The 17,503-nt window shown below is 40.5% G+C and overlaps 1 protein-coding gene and 1 pseudogene across 3 annotated transcripts in view; both read left to right on the forward strand.

Moving 5' to 3' along the window:
• Positions 1 to 6,730: 6,730 nt before the first annotated feature.
• The window catches only part of PTPN4 (protein tyrosine phosphatase non-receptor type 4), a 174,205-nt gene continuing 163,432 nt past the window's right edge, over positions 6,731 to 17,503 (forward strand). For all 3 annotated transcript variants that reach the window (XM_016209806.2, XM_087819904.1, XM_087819905.1), the window contains exon 1: positions 6,731 to 6,808. The gene's annotated coding sequence lies outside the window, so the exon portion shown is untranslated. The remainder of the gene's footprint in view (positions 6,809 to 17,503) is intronic.
• On the forward strand, positions 13,088 to 16,740 carry LOC107534647 (kinetochore protein NDC80 homolog pseudogene; annotated as a pseudogene).

The following is a 17,503-nucleotide window of genomic DNA, read 5'->3' on the forward strand; positions in this document are numbered from 1 at the left end:
AGTTCGTTTCTGTTTTCAAAATACTAGTCATGATCCATGAAACTGATATCATAACCCACTAATAAGTCCCAACCTAAGTATGAAAAATACTTGTCTTGAGGACAAGGGCCACTTCTTATCTATATTCCTGGTATCTAGCAAATAAGTGGGTAGTGTATTTTTTTTAAATGAATGAAATTATAATGGCTAATTTGTACTAATATTTAAATTAAGACTTAGATACAGGTTAAGTGCCTTGGAATATGGATAATCAGTGTCCCAAGAATAATACTTATATATACAGATTATAGTCACAGATAACTGCAGATAATGTTTTCAGGTAACATGGATCCTACACTAGGCACACCATGTGCACTGTCAATGTAACTTAACATTTCAGTCACAATCATGGGCTCACATTTTAAGCTCATACAATTAAAAACATGCTCATCTTGGAAAAAGAAGTTATGAGGAAAAATGAACTCTTTCAGATAGTATAACTTATTAGAAATCCTAGTACCTAAAAAGCTTGGTATTAGAGACTGTGGCACACAAAATAATGGCCTCCAAAAATGTATACACCCCACCCACAGGGTGATTATGTGAATATGTTAGCTTGCCTGGCAAAACAGACTTTGCAGATGTGATTAAATTAAAGATCTTGAAATGGGAAGATTATGGTGGAATCTGTGGCTGGGTTCAATGTAATCACAAGGGTCCTTATGAGAGGAAGGCAAGAGGGTGCGGGAGACAGAGAAGGTGAAAGAGAGAGATTTGAACTTGCTAGGCTGCTGGATTTGATGACAGAGAAGGTGGCCTCTAGAAGCTGGAAAAGATAAGGAAAGAGATTCTCCCCTAGAGCCTCCAGAAGGAATATAGCTTGTCAATCCATTTTGGACTTCTTATATCCAGAACTGTAATATAATAAATTTATGTTGCTTTAAGCCACTGCAGTTGTGGTAATGTGTTACGGCTGCAACAGGAAACAAATACAGAGATGGAGTAGACAGCTCTATGGAGTAAATGAAACAATTCCTAAATCAAAATTTATAATTCAGTATCTGATAAAAGCAATTTAGCAAACTTGTGTGTGGGGGGTGTTAATTATGCAATAATGGACAACTGGAGAGTCAAACAAAAAATAATAAAGCTGGATCCTTATCTCTTTACACTAGTATTATTTTCAGATGGGTCACAGATTAAGTATTAAAAAGAACATCCATAAGTACTAGAAGAAAATACGGTGGGTTTTTGTTTGTTTGTTTTTTGGCAGAGGAAAATATAAAACCCAGAAATGATAAAGAAGAGTTGGATAATAGTAACTCACACATAGTTGGTGGATGCAACTGGTAGTTGATTTGGCAACATTTATAAAAATTAAACATGCCCATACACTTCAACCCAGCAACCGCCTTTACAGGAATTTATCTTAAAGAAAGTCTTAGTTATATGTACAAAGCTTTATGATGAAAATGTTCTTTACAGCATTGCATGTAATAGCAAAGAACTGGAAATTGCCTAAATGCTCATTTATTAGAGAAGATTAAATACACTATGGTACAGCCCTTAGAAAGTATGACATATATCTGTTCTGTAAAGGAGATTTGTAAGTGAAATATAGTATATGTGGTATAATCCCTCACGGTGTAGGGAAAAAACATACATTTACCTTACATAGGCAAAGGAAATTCTGGAAGTATATATAAGATGCTGCTGACAGTGCTTACCTTTGGGGAGGGAAACTGGGAGTAAGAAGAGGTCTTTGATCTTAAAAGTTTTACATATTTATGTATTGTTTCTGATTCCAGAGATTGCTAACTTGGGTCTTCTGCTGCTACAGGAAGGAAGGAGGGAAGGAGGGAAGGAGGGAAGGAGGGAGGGAGGGAGGGAAGGAGGGAAGGAGGGAAGGAAGGAAGGAAGGAAGGAAGGAAGGAAGGAAGGAAGGAAGGAAGGAAGGAAGGAAGGAAGGAAGGAAGGAAGGAAATAAATGCAGGTAAGTGAAGACAGTGAGGAGAGAGAGAGAGCCATGCTGACAGTGACCAAATCTGGGCCAGCTGCATCAGAGATAGATGCTACCTAATTAAAAAAATTTATATATATATATATATATATATATATATATATACACACATATATAAAATCTCCAAGAAATGTATATACACACTTTGAATAATTGTAAAGGCAGTGTTAATTAAAATACATTTCATTTTCAAAATTGAGCCATCAGCTGTTAAAGTGTGTATACATTTTGGGGGGGGACACCCTGTATATACATATAAAGTATATTTAAGTTAGCTCTATGATTAAAGGAAGCCCAACCACCGAATTCTGAACTTGTTGGGAAAATGTATGGCACCTGTTTAAAGGTATAAACTGTTGAAATTTGTTTTGTTTTGCTTTGCTTTAAGTTATGCCTGTATATTCCAGGCAGGTAAAAAGATAAATATTCCCCTTATTGTGCAGCTAAGGCAGGTCAATATCTAATTACGGTCACGGGTCAGAGACAGGGGATTTGAAAGGCTTCATACCTTGTTGGTCTTACCTCACCAATTTAGGCAAAAAATTCAAGTCAGTTTAAGTCATGTGTTTTTTAATGTTAAAATTCATACCACTCTGAGCTCTGCCTAGCAAGATGAGTCCAGCTTTCCCTTGTGGGTCTTCTCCCTAGCTATCCCCAGTAACCCAAGGGTCACTCATTTCTTCCAAAGGGTCCTCCCAAGTTGCTGATGGGGGTGGAGGGCATGGGGGGTGGGCTGGTCACTCAGCCACAGTGCCTGGTCAAGCTCAGCCTCTGCGGCCTGTGGCTGCCAGAGTTCACTGCCAAGGCCCAGACAGCCTGGCTGGGCTACACAGGCTAAAACAAAGTCTATTCTCTTTTGGCTGTAGCTACCCAAGGTTAGGAGAGGTCCTAATGTCAACCACACAGTGCAGAAAGACCAGTCCTTCCCTGCCAACACCCCAGAAGTGTGGACACAGCCTCGCCCTTATTATCCCAAAGCACAGCCAAAGGCAGGCTGCAGACAAGGGAAAAAGATCAGTCAATAGCAGTGTTTGCCAATACCTAGTAGTGTTCAAGGACACTTTTAAATTAAAAAGAAATCTTGCTAACTCTTGAATGTGAAATTAAATTATGTTCCTTAATTAAGTGTAAACATAAGACTATGTATAAAGTCCTTATTCTCACAGCAATTTTATCTCTATAAAACTAAAACAATATTGCAAATTAAATTAACAAAATTAAAAATTCAATTAATATTATGTGGTTGATGATGTTGTTTTGCTGAAATTAAATCGTCCTTTGCAATGAGAATATGGAACTCACTGCTATTGTATAGGCTCTTAAAGACATGCTTATAACCCACTTAATTATCCCAATATTTTTCTCTATTTGAATTTCTGTGAAACTTTTGTACAATGTGCCACGAGGACACTTGACCTTCACTTAGCCAGAACACTGTCATCTGCACAAGAAGTATTCTATTCTTTTCTCACTAGCCCAAGAAAATTAAAGTTATAGTGTTTTTTTAAAATCCTCACCCAAGGATACTTTTTCCATTGATTTTTTTTTTTTTTTTTTTTTAGAGAGAATGGAAGGGAGGAGGAGAGACAGAGAGAGAAACATCGACATGAGAGAGACACATTGATTGGTTGCCTTCTGCACAGGGCCAGGGATGGGAGACTACAGTCCAGGTATGTGCCCTTGACTGAGATCAAACTCGAGATCCTTTAGTCTGAGGGCCAACGCCCTAGCCACTGAGCCAAACTGGCTATGGCTAAAGTTACAGTTTTTGGTGCCAAATACAAAATCAAGTGGCAGTGTTAGATTATAAGGTGGTCATCAAATGATCCAGAATAGGCATAATTTTTTAAAATTATAATTTAAATAAGAGCAAAATTTACATAATAATTTGCAATATGTATGATTCCATTTCTATAAAATGTTCAGAGTAGGCAAATCCATAGAGACAGAAAGTAAATCAGCGGTTGTCAGGAGCTGGGGGCAGGAGGGGATGCAGAGTGACTGCTAATGGGTATGGATTTCATTTTCTTGATGAAAATGTTCTGGAATTAGATGGCTGTACAACTTTGTAAATATACCATAAAGCATTGAATTGTATGCTTGAAATGGGTGAATTTTATATGTGAATTATATCTCAAGTTTTTAAAAATGACTTCACAATTTTCCTAAAGAATAGTAGATGGCCCGGCTGGGCATGGCTCAGCGGTTGAGCATCAACCTAGGATCCAGGAGATCGTGGTTCGATTCCCAGTCAGGGCACGTGCCTGGGTTGCGGGCTCAATCCTCAGTCGGGGGCGTGCAGGAGGGAGCTGATCAATGACTCTCTCATCATCGGTGTTTCTATCTCTCTCTCTCCCTCTCCCTTCTTCTCTCTGAAATCAATAAAGATGTATTAAATAAAATAAAAAATAAAAAAAGAATAGTAGATGGATACGGGGCTTACATTTATTTATCTAAAGAGTTCATCCTGTGGAGTTTCCCAAAACAAAGGGTGTCCCCTTCAGCCCTTCCAGTGTTGAGACTACAGCTATATTTATTTTACAACTTAGATTCATATTTGTATGAAAGATCACAGTGGTTTACAGATGGGGGTGGGAGGAATGGCTGGGGAGGGAAGATTAGTTGGGCAACTAGCTACAAGGCTGTACAAGGCATCAACAAGGACATATCTAGATCAGACCAGTATCACCCAGAGACACAGCGCAGGGAGAGCCTGCTCTGTCCTAGGTACCTTTTTGAAATTGCACCAATTTAAGCATTTCATTCTTTTAACAATTTTTTTTACATCAGACAGTGTCATCAGACATTATAAGGGATAGAAAGATAACTAAGACAAGATCCTTGCCCTTAAGTATCTTATTATGTAGCAACGCAGACATGACTCACACAGAGATAAGTATATCACCATAAAATGTACACCGTGATAAGAAAAAGGGAGGTGTAAACCTGCAACTATCAACGTGAAAGGAGGAAGAAGCTACTTCTTACTGCTGGAAGGCCCATGTAATCTGACGATTTGGTGCTGATGGGGGGAGATGACGTGAAGAGCATTTCAGTGGAGGGAACAGCATGAACAAAGGCGCAGAGAGAGCTAGAGAGAGACACATACTTAAGGAAGAGCAGATGAGCACTGGCCGGGACTAAGCTCTGGGAAGGAAAGTAAGTAGGAGAGGTAAAGCAGGAAAATACCTACGGACAAGTTGTCTTTTTTTTTTTAATTAAAAAAATATATCTTTATTGATAGTTGTCTTTTTAAAATGGAAAAGCTGAAGGGAGGTCCGAGGGAGAAGAGGGGGAAGAAACTGCTGTCTTTCACAGATTTGTATCAATTTGCAAGATTTTTTCTTGCAAAAACCACACCTGATTGGTAAGCAGGCATTTCGTGGGCTGGGAGGGAAAGTGTGGGGAGAATGCTCGTGAGAAGCCAGCGCTGGCGAGGCGCGGGCGCTGCGAGCGAGGAGCGCGGGAAGGCGCCAGGCGCCAGGCAGGTGCCAGGCGGGTGCCCGGCGCCAGGCAGGTGCCCCGACGACAAACAGCGCCGGCAAAGGAGTGCGACGGTGCCCAACCCTCCCCTGCCAGCGCTTCAGCCGACATCGCCTGGCCCGCAGGCATCTGCATCTGCTTTAGCACCAGTCTGCATTTTCAATAAAATTTTAGAATGCACCTGGGAAAAAGCCTGGCGTGAAAACAAATTCATGTTATTGGAATAAATTAATTTTTTTTTTTTTTTAAAGCACACGGTTCCCGGAACCCAAACATGTCTTATAAACGAACGTTTGTTCTTTGTTTTAGGGACTGTATTTAGGAGAGGAAATGATTCAAAACTGCACCCTAAAACCTACATCCTTCATTAGCACTTAAGTTGGGAGGGGCTGGGCCCAAAGGTCTGCTTTTCCCTTTAAAACTTAGGTTTCTGCCGCTCCGCCCGGCCCCTTCGGTCAGCAGGTCCGGCGGCGGGCCGGTGCTCTAGCAGCCGGTCGCCGCGGGGTCGTGGGCGGGGCCTCGGCGCTCCGCCCCCTCCCCCAGCCGCCCGCCCCGCCCGCCCCCGGCCGGCCCCCCGCCCCGGCGCGGCCCCGGCGCCCCGGCTGCTGCAGCCTCTCCGGCCTGCGCTGGCGCGGACGGGCTTCGACCTCACCTCTCGCGAGATCGCCTCTTGCCGCTGCCGCCGCCGCCGCCGCCGCTCCGGTCGCCGACTCGCGGCGTCTGCGCAGCCGCCATGTTCGGTTGCTATGCAGTGGCCTGGGAGACGGAGCGCGCTTGAGGGAGGAGGAGGAGACCGAGGAGGAGGAGGAAGAGGAGGAGGAGGAGACCGAGGCGGGGGGCCGGGCCCTCTTGCACTCTCGCACACAAACGCCGCCCGAGATTACCGGCCCGCTCCCGCAGCGCTGCGCGCTCCCCCGCTCCTCACGGCCCCCCCACATTGTTCTCCCAGGACTCCTGGGTCCCCAGGGGCTGACTTCGGGGCCTGAGCCGGGAGGGGAGAGACTTGGCTTTGGACGAAGGGTCGGAGGTTGGGGGCCCGACCCCCTCGTCGGCTCCCCTCCCCCACGGCACTTTGGGGGGTGTGGATTATCTCATCCCCGCAGGGCGGTGGGAGCGCGCCGGCCGCCCGCCTCCTCGCGTCTCCCGGCGGCGCCGGCCCGCGCGGCAGCCCCGCAGTATGAGGTGGTGCCGGCCGCTCCCGGCCGTGGGGCGGCCGCTGCGGCGGCGGCTGGGGGGACGCTGAGGGACCCCCGAGCGGCGCGGCGGACGCGCCCGGGCCTCGAGGCTTTTCTTCTCTAGCCGAGAGGACACGGCTGCGATACCAAGGTAAGAAGAGGCTCTCGGGTCTCCGCCGCCCTCTTGGCCCTCCTTGCACGTTGTGCGCCGGGCTGCTACCTGGGGCGAGTGTGGCTCGTGGAAAGCGAGCCAGGTAGGGCAGTGCGGAGGTACTAGGCAGATTTAAAAGGAAGGGGAGGAAAGGATGCTTCCCCCGCCCCCACCTCGCCCCATCCCCCTTTCGGGGACCTCTGCTCTCGGAACTCCTGCGGGTCAGAGTCGGAACCTCTGTTACGGGTGAGCGGAAGAAGGGACGGAATAGGTGTGCAGATAGAATGTTCCACGGTACCTAAACTCTAGGTAAGGTTTTGGAGCCTTCCTGAGTTTTCCAGTGCTGGTAGAATACCTCTTTTTTTGTTTTTTGTTTTTCAATTGGCTGATGAGCGCTGCCTGCATGCTGCTTGGGCAGACTGTTCCTACAATTGAAGTTTTAAGTCTCTTATGATTCTATCCGTGTATGCCTGTATTTCAGAAACTAGTTGGGGCAAAAAAAAGTTGAGATGTAGCTGAATAGACGAACCCAGGTATCTCCCAGGGTTGCCTTAAAATGAAACAGTTTACAGTTGCACAGATACACATTTGCATGTTTCTGAGAAACTCAGACTGGGAGGCTTTCTAGGGTTGCGTTACATAGTGACACCACTGTTGTGCAGGGACCATCTGTAGGCTTTTCAAGCCCTTGTTCTAGGAGAACCTGCACGTATACACTATACCAGCAGCTTTTCGAATCAAGAAATTGGAGTAATATTACGTTTATGTGACCAAATCTTGTACCCAGTTGAAACAATACAGTTTAAAACATGTTTATGGCGGAGTGGTGGGGAAACCCGAGAAAGCCAGTGTATCCGACTTGTAAAACACAATTTAAATAGAAAGGAAGACTGTGGCATTTTTTTAATTCTGATTTTTGATCCTTACCGTGCCTGAGAAAAAAATAATTTTTCATTTTTTTAAGCGGGGAGGAGACAGCCTTAAAATAAATGATTTTTCAGAGCCCAAAATGTGCTTAATGGAAGAGAGGTAGATTTATCAGTTGAATCTTAAATTTGATGAATATAAATTCAGCCTATAGATTAAAAAAAAAGACTTTGTAAGCAAATGGTTGTGTACTGTACAGAATTTCTTTACTAACTCATAATAAAAGAGTGCAATCATTTTGTGGACCCCACCATTTTTTGGTTAGAATAAATTTATGTTCCATTTACCACAAAACTGTTTTTATGTCTCTTCATTTTTTTTAATGCCCCTCATATCTTTATTACCATTTTTGCACTGAAACGTGTGCATGGTCCCATGGTCTTTTTTGTACATGGGAGTATTTGTTTTCTAGCACATCTGTTTTAAACATTTGGAAAGAGATTTTGAAAACACAAGGAGCCACCACAGTTTTGTGGTTTTAAAGTAATATTAATTGAGTAATTTAAAGTTTAAAATAGAAAAATCACAGTTTCCTCAAAGGCCATCATGGGTGAGGATCTGCCTGTGTTCTAACCTGCTTCAGGGTTGCGAGTGTTGACTGGTTTCACACTTAGTGGTTTTTTTCTTGTGTTCTAATTGAATATCTTTTTAAATGTCCCTAGCAACTTTGTTACTTTAAATTTGTGACACCCAATTTCTAATTTAGGCTAGGCATAAAACCAGCATTGATTGGACACACTTGCTAAAAATACTTTCTGGGTCAGATGTACTCAGAATGCAGCCGCAGGAAAATTCATTCGAACAGTTCTGCTGTGACCAGTGTACACTCCATTATTACTGGAGAACTTTAAACTGTAGACTCACAAATTAGATTTTGTAATTTCAGGCATTGAAGCCTAACTTTTTTTTTAATATATAAAATACTTTACGTGGGATAGTAGTAAAACCCTATTTTTTAAAAACATATGAACCCCCATGGATTATTATTGAACCATGATATGTATATTCAGAATATTTTAGTTTTGTCCACTAAATGTAATTTGAGTTGTAAGGGACAGTGCAATGTGCAGTGTTAATCTATTTCGTATCTGTGAATTCTAAATTCTATAAGGGGGATCAGTGGTCATGCTTTTGAGTGAATTATCTTTAAGGAGCAGATAATTTCAAGGAGACACTTGTTATTGAGAGGGCTTTTGTTTTTCCCCTCTGAAAGTTAATATGGTGAGTTTTAAACAAGAAAACTTTAAAAAATTATGTAGAAATCTTGTTTGGTGGAAGTTTAAAAACGAGTGCTTAAAAGTTCTGCTTTAATTCTTTGTTATTAGGAATGTAAAATTGGTAATCTCACTAGAAATGGTAAGTTATGTGACTTTATGTGGCTAAATATGAATTACTGCTCCTAAATAAAATTTAGTATTGGGAGAAATTCACTGGTTACAAACTGAGTTGAATTTTGTTGTTTTTCTGGGTAATATCATGCATGTTGTGAAGTTTTTTTATGTGCTGTAGTTTAGTTTTGTTAAACTTGTCAGTTCACTCAATTAAGCTGTGAAGCCTTCAGGATTGGTTTAGCATTCTGGAAATCCTTCTTTCCCAGCAAAGTACTGTAGGGGGAAGGTGTTATTTCTTCATTTAATATTCAGTTAGTAGTACAGATGGTGAGAAGTAATACATTGTAGAAATATTGTGGGATCTTCTTTATTGGTGTAGAGTTCCAGCACTTAGGAACAGTGTGATATATTTTCCTTTGCATGGTCATATTTAAAATAGGGTGGAAAACGGGAAACTCATTTCACTCTCTTCCGCTTCATTAGAGGCATTTCCCCCACGTTTGTTCTTCATTTCATTATTCCTAAATAGAAACACTGGAAGGGAGGAGCAAGTATTTGAAGAAATTGGCAGGAACAATGAATATTAGGTACTGTGGATTATCTTGAGGGGAAGGAAGATATTAATTTGGGTGAGGTATTGTGTTTGTATCTTTTAACAAGGAGGTTATATTGAGGAGTAGGAAGAAAAAAGGATCCAGAAGGGAAGTGTTACTGGCTTTTATGTGCCAGACAGTGTAAAGGAGCTTTTCATGTTATCCTACAAATCTTCAAGTACACTTTGTGAGGCAGGTATTAATAATCCCCTGCTTTCCTCCCCTTCTCCCCAAATGAGGGCAAGGAGAAATTAACTTGTCTAGGATCGTACTGCTAGTAAGTAGAGTTCAAACTAGATCTGTCTGACTCCAAAGCTTATTCTTTAGCTCATGCTGTCCAGTTAAACTTTCTGCAATGATGGAAATTCAGTAAGTCCCCACTTAAAGTCATAGATAGCTTCTGTGACTTTAAGAAAATGACATATAATAAAACCAATTTTACCATAGGCGAACTGATATAAAAAGAAGAGTTAAGTTCTTAAGACATCTAATCAACAAAACAGCATTAAACCAAATGACTATTCTTTTTCTGCACTGTCAGATGTGGTAGCCATGTGCACCATGGTACCCCAAAAAATGTGACTGTCGTGCCCACGGAACTGAATTTAAAGTTGTATTTAATTTTGACCCTGGCAGCGCAGCTCAGTTGGTTAGAGCATTTTCCTGATACACCATGGTTGCGGGTTTGATCCTGATCAGGGCACATACAAGAGTCGACCAATGAATGCATAAATAAGTGGAACAACAGTTGATGTTTCTCTCTCTTTCTCCACTGCTCTCTCTCTAAAAAACAATAAAATTTTTAAAAAATAAAATTGTATTTAATTTTAACCAGTTTAAACTTAAATAACTAGATGTTGCTAGTAGCCAGAATATTGGACAGCACAGCTTTAGATCTTGCTGCCTAGAAAATTGGAGTTTTTAATATTGAATCTTCTACTAGCTTGTCTATGACTTTAGGCAAGATATTTAGTTCTTGCATCAATTTAATTCGTTGTGCAAATGAAGAGGTGGTCACTCAAAAGTTACCTTCAGCATCCCTTCTTGCTCTAAACTTCGCCCTGACCTTCTATGATTCTTATTAAAATGTACAGTGGCATTTAATATTCACAAGCATTGTATCTGAGAGGCGTTCCTTCTCAGTATACTCACCCCTTATATAATGATTTTTGCTTGTTTAGTCAGTTTCTCTTTTTGATCACACCTAAAGGATAATGGATTATCTCCCCCCCCCCCAGTTTGGCAAAATGTTGTGTAAGCAAAGGCAGCACCTTGGAACAAAGCTTGGATCTTTATAGGCCATATTTCAATATGCCACCTTCCCGTTTAAGAATATGTTACAGTTCTTATTGCTTATAAAATTAATCCCAAGCTCATCTGTTTGACCTTGAAGGCTTTCCACCAACTTCTATCTTACCCTGTTTCTCATTCTTGCTTAAAAAGAAAACATTCTTGTTTTTCCCTTTGCCCTGGTTTTCTCAGTGTAAACATTCCTAACTGTCTCCAGTCCATGTGCCTTCTCTTTAAGTATTCCTCAAAATTCATCTTTTTCTGGAAGAATGCTGCTTAGTCCAGTCATAATGACAGGTTTTGAATCCTGGTGATAAACACCCTGGGGTTAATATGTGATTGTTTGGATATATTTAGTTGAGTACATCCTTCTTAAGTTTTTATGTTACCTACTCTGTCTTTAATGAAAATATAAAAAAATTAAAAATGGGGATTGTTTCTTTTGTATTGCCTCATAAGTTTAGTCCATTGTTTATCAATTCTGCTTTAAAAACTTGCTAGTTTAAAAAAGTGATAGCCCAGCGGGCGTGGCTGAGCAGTTGAGCATCGACCTGGGATCCAGGAGATCGCGGTTCGATTCCTGGTCAGGGCACATGCCCGGATTGCAGGCTCGATCCCCAGTGGGGGTCATGCACGAGGCAGCTGATCAATGACAGCTGTCTCATCACTGATGTCTCTCTCTCCCCCTTCCTCTCTCTGAAATCAATAAAGATATACTAAAAAAAAAAAAAGATAAATACTGTAACAACATTCATCCTTAATCACCACTCTAATAGATATTTTTGTTTTCTTCCAGGCATTTGTCCATATTTTTAAATATAAAGTTGTATGGTAGAGATATACTTTGAGTTTAACATTTTGGACATATTGTACGGCCGAGGCAGTGTAATAGAGAGGAAAGCCGACACACTTTGCAGTTAGACAGATCTGGGTTAGAATCCGGCCTCAAAAACCTTGGGCAAATTATACAACCTCTGACTGAGCCTACTTCCTTATCTATGACATTAGGGTAACACTTGGCCTTGAATTGTTATGAGGGTTGGGGTATTATATATAAAGCATCTAGCACTATTTTTTAAATAAAAGAGATGGTCAATAAATGGTAGCTGATAAAATTTTCCTCATTTTTCCATTCCTGTTGTCATGAGTATAACTTAAACAGTTGCTTAGGTGTTCACACGATTTATCCATCAGGTGACTGATTTAGTCATTTACCTTTTGTTAAACATTTTGGTAGTTTATAAAGCTTTCAGTGTTATAATCTGCAGTGAATGTTTGTGCTGGTTTTGTTTTTTTCCTTAGTCTGAAACTTTAGGACTGGGAAAGGGGTCCAGTGGCATGAATACTTCAATGCCAACTCTTTCTCTTAAAAGACAGTGGGTGTTCTTGTTTTGGAAAAATGCTAATTTGGTTGTAAAATGGTACCTCATTGTTTTAATTAATGTATTTGAAAAATTTGGTTGCCCTGGGCTGTGTTGCCCAGTTGGTCTGAGCACCATCCTGTCACCAAAAGGTCACGAGTTCCTTTGCCAGTTAGGGCACACACCCGGGTTGCAGTCCCATTTGCAGTCTGGGTGTGTGTAGGAGGCAGCCGTGGATGTTTCATGCTCCTATCGATGTCTCTCTCTCCCCCTTCCAGCCTCGCTAACATCAATAAAAAGTGTATCCTTGGGTGAGGATTGGAAGTAATAATTTGGTTTATTGGTGAATCACATGTGTGTGTGTGAATTAGACAAACGTCTGAATGTCTGTTATAGGGATCAGTGGCGTACAGGTAAATAAACATGATTTTTGCCTTTGAGCTCAAATTCTAGGGTGGTAACACTTTCAACAAGCAAGTATAACTAAGAGTGACAAGAGTAATACGATCTGGGAGAAGTGGCAGTAGCATTTGAGCAGTCACTTGGAGGATGAGTTGGACTTGATCTGGTTAGAGAGGACAGCATGCACCGAAAGTCAGAAGTATAAAAGGATGCATATTGTGTTTGAAAAAATGCAAGTTGTCTTGTGTAATATGTCTGTCCAAGTTTATTTTCTTTGGTGCCCAGTCGGGAAAAGGGTTGGGAAAGGCACTGTTTTAGAGGCTCTAAGTATTGGAAAGTTTAGGGTACCTACTCATCCCTGGCATTCCCACTATGTAATCAAAAATAAAACCAATACCAAATCCTAAAATAAGCGTAAAGGAAGTCAAGTTCCTTTCTCCCCTCCACCTCCCCCCAGTAATTACTACTTCATTGTTGTGTGTGTGTTTGTGTGTGTGTGTGTGTGAAATATCTTTTTGTGCTCCTGCGTCGCTAGTGCCTTACACGCATGTTTAGTCTTCCTTTTAGAAAATCAGCATTCACATTGGGGAGCAATTATAGGTATTTAAATAAAGGAATGATAAAAGTAGATGTAAGCTTTGAAAGGTAACTGGATTTTTTTAGGTAATGATGCAGGGATGTAAGGAAGGTGCAAAGGTAAGGTTAAAAATGGAGCAGCAGTGTATTCGACTACTCTGTGAGTTTCTTACAGAAGATGGTTGTGCATATAATATATCCATGAAATCTCTACAAGCTCCTTCTGTTAAAGATTTCCTAAAGATCTTCACTTTTCTTTATGGCTTCCTGTGTCCTTCATATGAATTTCCTGACACAAAGTTTGAAGAAGAGGTTCCAAGAATCTTTAAAGGGCTTGGGTATCCTTTTGCATTATCCAAAAGCTCCATGTATACAGTAGGGGTGCCTCATACATGGCCTTACATTGTGGCTGCCTTGGTTTGGCTAATTGACTGCATAAAGTTACATAATGCCATGAAAGAAAGCTCACCTTTATTTGATGATGGCCAGCCTTGGGGAGAAGAAACTGAAGATGGAATTATGTATAGTAAGTTGTTTTTGGACTACACTGTAAAATGCTATGAGAGTTTCATGGCTGGTGCCGATAGCTTTGAGGAGATGAATGCAGAGTTGCCGTCCAAGCTGAAGGATTTATTTAATGTAGATGCTTTCAAGCTGGAATCATTAGCAGCAAAAAACAAAGCACTGAATAAACAGATCGCAAGATTAGAACAAGAAAGAGAAAAAGAACTGAATCATTTAGAGACATTGAAGAAACTGAAAACTTCCTTATAAGCAGATGTTCAAAAGTATGAGGCATAGATGAGCAATTTGGAGTCTCATTCAGCCATTCTTGAGCAGAAATTGAGTGGTCTCAATGAAGATATTTCTAGAATAGAGCTAGAATGTGAAACAATGAAACAGGAGAATACTCGACTACAGAATATTGTTGATAACCAGAAGTACTCAGTTGCAGGCATTGAGAGAATAAATTGGGAAAGAAATGAATTGCAGCAGACCATTAATAAATTATCCAAGGACCTAGAGGATGAACAACAACAGTTGTGGAACAAGGAGCTAAAATATGCCAGAGGCAAAGAGGTGATTGAAACACAGTTGGCAGAGTATCACAAGTTGGCTAGAAAACTAAAAGTTATCTCTAAGGATGCTGAGAATTCCAGAGGTTATGACTTTGAAATTAAGTTCAATCCTGAAGCTGGTGCCAATTGCCTTGTCAAATACAGAGCTCAAGTTTATGTACCATTCAAGGAACTCTTGAACCAAACTGAAGAAGAAAGTAATAAAGCTCTAAATAAAAAAATGGGATTAGATAGTACTTTAGAACAATTAAATACAATGATAACGGAAAGCAGGAGAACTGTAAGAACTCTGAAAGAAGAAATTCAAAAGCCAGATGATCTTTACAACAAAAAGTTAAGGAAGCTGAGGAAGAAGACAACAAATGTGCCAGTGAAGTGGAGTCCTTGGAGAAACACAAGCACATGCTGGAGAGTGTTGTTAATGAGGGCCTCAGTGAAGCAATGAATGAATTAGATTCTATCCAGCAGGAATACCCACTAGTTGTACAGACCACAACTGAAGAAAGACGAAAAGTGGGAAATAACTTGTAGTGTCTTTTGGAGATGGTTGCTATACATGTAGGGTCTGTGGAGAAACACCTTGAGGAGCAAATTGCTAAAGCTGATAGAGAGTATGAGCAACATGTGTCTCTTGGAAAATATTAGAGAGATTGGAGAAAAGTATAAGAAGAAAGCTGCTCTAAGTCTTCTGATGAATGAAGACAAAAATATTGATTATCTAAACAAGAACTTCATTAACTGTAAATTTTGAAATGTCCTTTGTAGGTTTGAAAAATCTCTAACATATCCTATACCCAACCCATTCTTACAATGAAGTCTCATGTCCTTATCTTCCCATGCCTGTGAAATATTTTATAGCTTTTATAAATCTAGTTCATTGACTTAAAGTATGTGTAACTTGAAATTATGAAAATTTATTGGTCTGTTGTCTTTAGGTGTGAGGACCAGTTATATTATACACCCAGAGTTAATAAAATGTTATCAGTAAAGTAAAAAAAAAAAAAATGCTCAGTGATTGAGCATCGACCTATGATCCAGGAGATCGCAGTTTGATTCCCTGTCAGGGCCCATGCCCAGGTTGCAGATCTGATCCCCAGCATGGGGGCTTGCAGGAGGCAGTCAATCAATGACTCTCATTGGTGTTTCTGTCTCCCTCTCCCTTCCTCTCTTTGAAATCAATAAAAACATATTTAAAAAAAAAATAAACTTAAAAAAAAATGGAGCAGAGAGACCAATTAGGATGCTCTTGCATTGGTGTAGGTGAGAGATGGCAAGAGCTGGAAATGAAGAAATGTAGAAATAAAAATTGGATGTGCAACTAAAACTGAAAACTTATTAGGTAGTTTTACTAGAACTGAGTCCATTTGGGTGTAGAGGAAAAGAGGAAAAGTGATGTTAAGATTTTTTTCTTTGAGCAGCTGGGAAGGGAAGGCCAAATTTTTATTGAGTATATGTAGTATGCCAGGCATTTTGCTAGGCACTAAGGTTGTCAAAAGTTCTTACTGAATTTTTAAAATTAATTAATTTTGAAATTTCAAACCTACAGAAAAGCTACAAAAACAGAACAAAGAGTTCCCAAATTCCCTTCAATCAATTAAATTTTTCTTTGAACTATTATTGCAACTTTTAAATAAGACTGCTTTTTTAAAGCACTTTTAGGTTTACAGCAAAGTTGAGAAGATAAGAGATTCCCCATGAATCTGGTTCCCACACATGAACTTCAACCAAATTTTAACATTGTACTACTTATATACTATGTGTATATGCAAGACGAGCCTGCAACATGTTGTGCTTGGCTCAGTGTAGTGGGTTCAGTGAGGCCTTCCTTTCCAGGTGCCCAAAGACAGAACCTTAACATCATCTTCTACTCTTGCCCTCTTTCTAATTTGTCTTATTGGATTCTAAAATTTCAAGGAAACTACCTGATTATCTGATTTTTGGTTTCCTATTTTTATCACTGCTTCGAGCCATTTCAGAGGAATACACCATTTCTAATCTCATTAAACTTTTTCTGAACCATTTGGCAACAAGTTGCAGACATAATGCCCATCACTCCTAAATCTAGTGTGTATTTACTGAAACATGGACAGTAAATACAGGAGGCAATCAATGACTCTCATTGGTGTTTCTGTCTCCCTCTCCCTTTCTCTTTTTGAAATCAATAAAAACATATTTTAAAAAAAATAAACTTAAAAAAAAATGGAGCAGAGAGACCAATTAGGAAGTCAGCATGATACAACACTACCAAATCAGGAAGTCAACATGATACAACACTACCTTGAGATCCCCCAGAGGCCATTCAGAATTTTTCAGCTGTCCCAACTTTTTGGTCCAGGATTCACATCAGGATCACACATTGCATTTAATTGTCATGTCTCTTTAGTTTCCTTCAGTCTGAAATAGTTCCTCAAGGTCTCTTATTACCTTGACTTTTAAATTCTGTTAGATGTCCCTTAACTTTGGTCCATCCAGTGGTTGCTCATGGGCATACTGAATGCATTGTTGGCAGGAATACCATAGAAATGATGTTCTATTCTTAGAGTATTACTAGGAGATGTACATTGATATTTAACCTTGAACCCTGGTGATATTTAACCTTGAACACCTTGTTAAGTTCATGTCTGCCGTAAAGTCATTTTTCCTTTTGTAATTGCTAGCTCTTTTGTGGGAAGATCTCCAAGACTGCCAATGTTCTGTTCCTCTTCAAACAAACCTCTGTCCACCAGCCCTTGGGTTTACTGATAACCTCTGCCTGAATCAGTCACTACTGTGAAGGTTGCCATTTGCATTTATTAGTTGATTTTCTACTGAAAACAGATGTTTCCCTTTCCTCCCATCCATTCATTTATTTACATCAATATGTACTCATGGATTTCTGTTCCTGTTCAGTGGGTTTTATTAGTTACCATATTTTATTTTATTTTGATGCTCAAATTGTCCTAGATGTGACTGGTGGGAGCCCTTGAAGGTGGCTCGCTGTGTCTTTCTGACGTGCTCCACCCTTCGAGCAGCTCCTTACTTTCGAGCACAAGAGGTTCCAGGCTTATTTGTCCTTTTCGTGTGTCGGCTCTGGAGTCAGGCATTTTCCCAGGAATCCTGACTTCTTTCAGTGGAGGTGGTAGCTAGAAATGCAGAT

Source organism: Miniopterus natalensis, chromosome 8 (assembly GCF_054644295.1).
Source record: "Miniopterus natalensis isolate mMinNat1 chromosome 8, mMinNat1.hap1, whole genome shotgun sequence".
Classification (NCBI taxonomy): Eukaryota; Metazoa; Chordata; class Mammalia; order Chiroptera; family Miniopteridae; genus Miniopterus; species Miniopterus natalensis.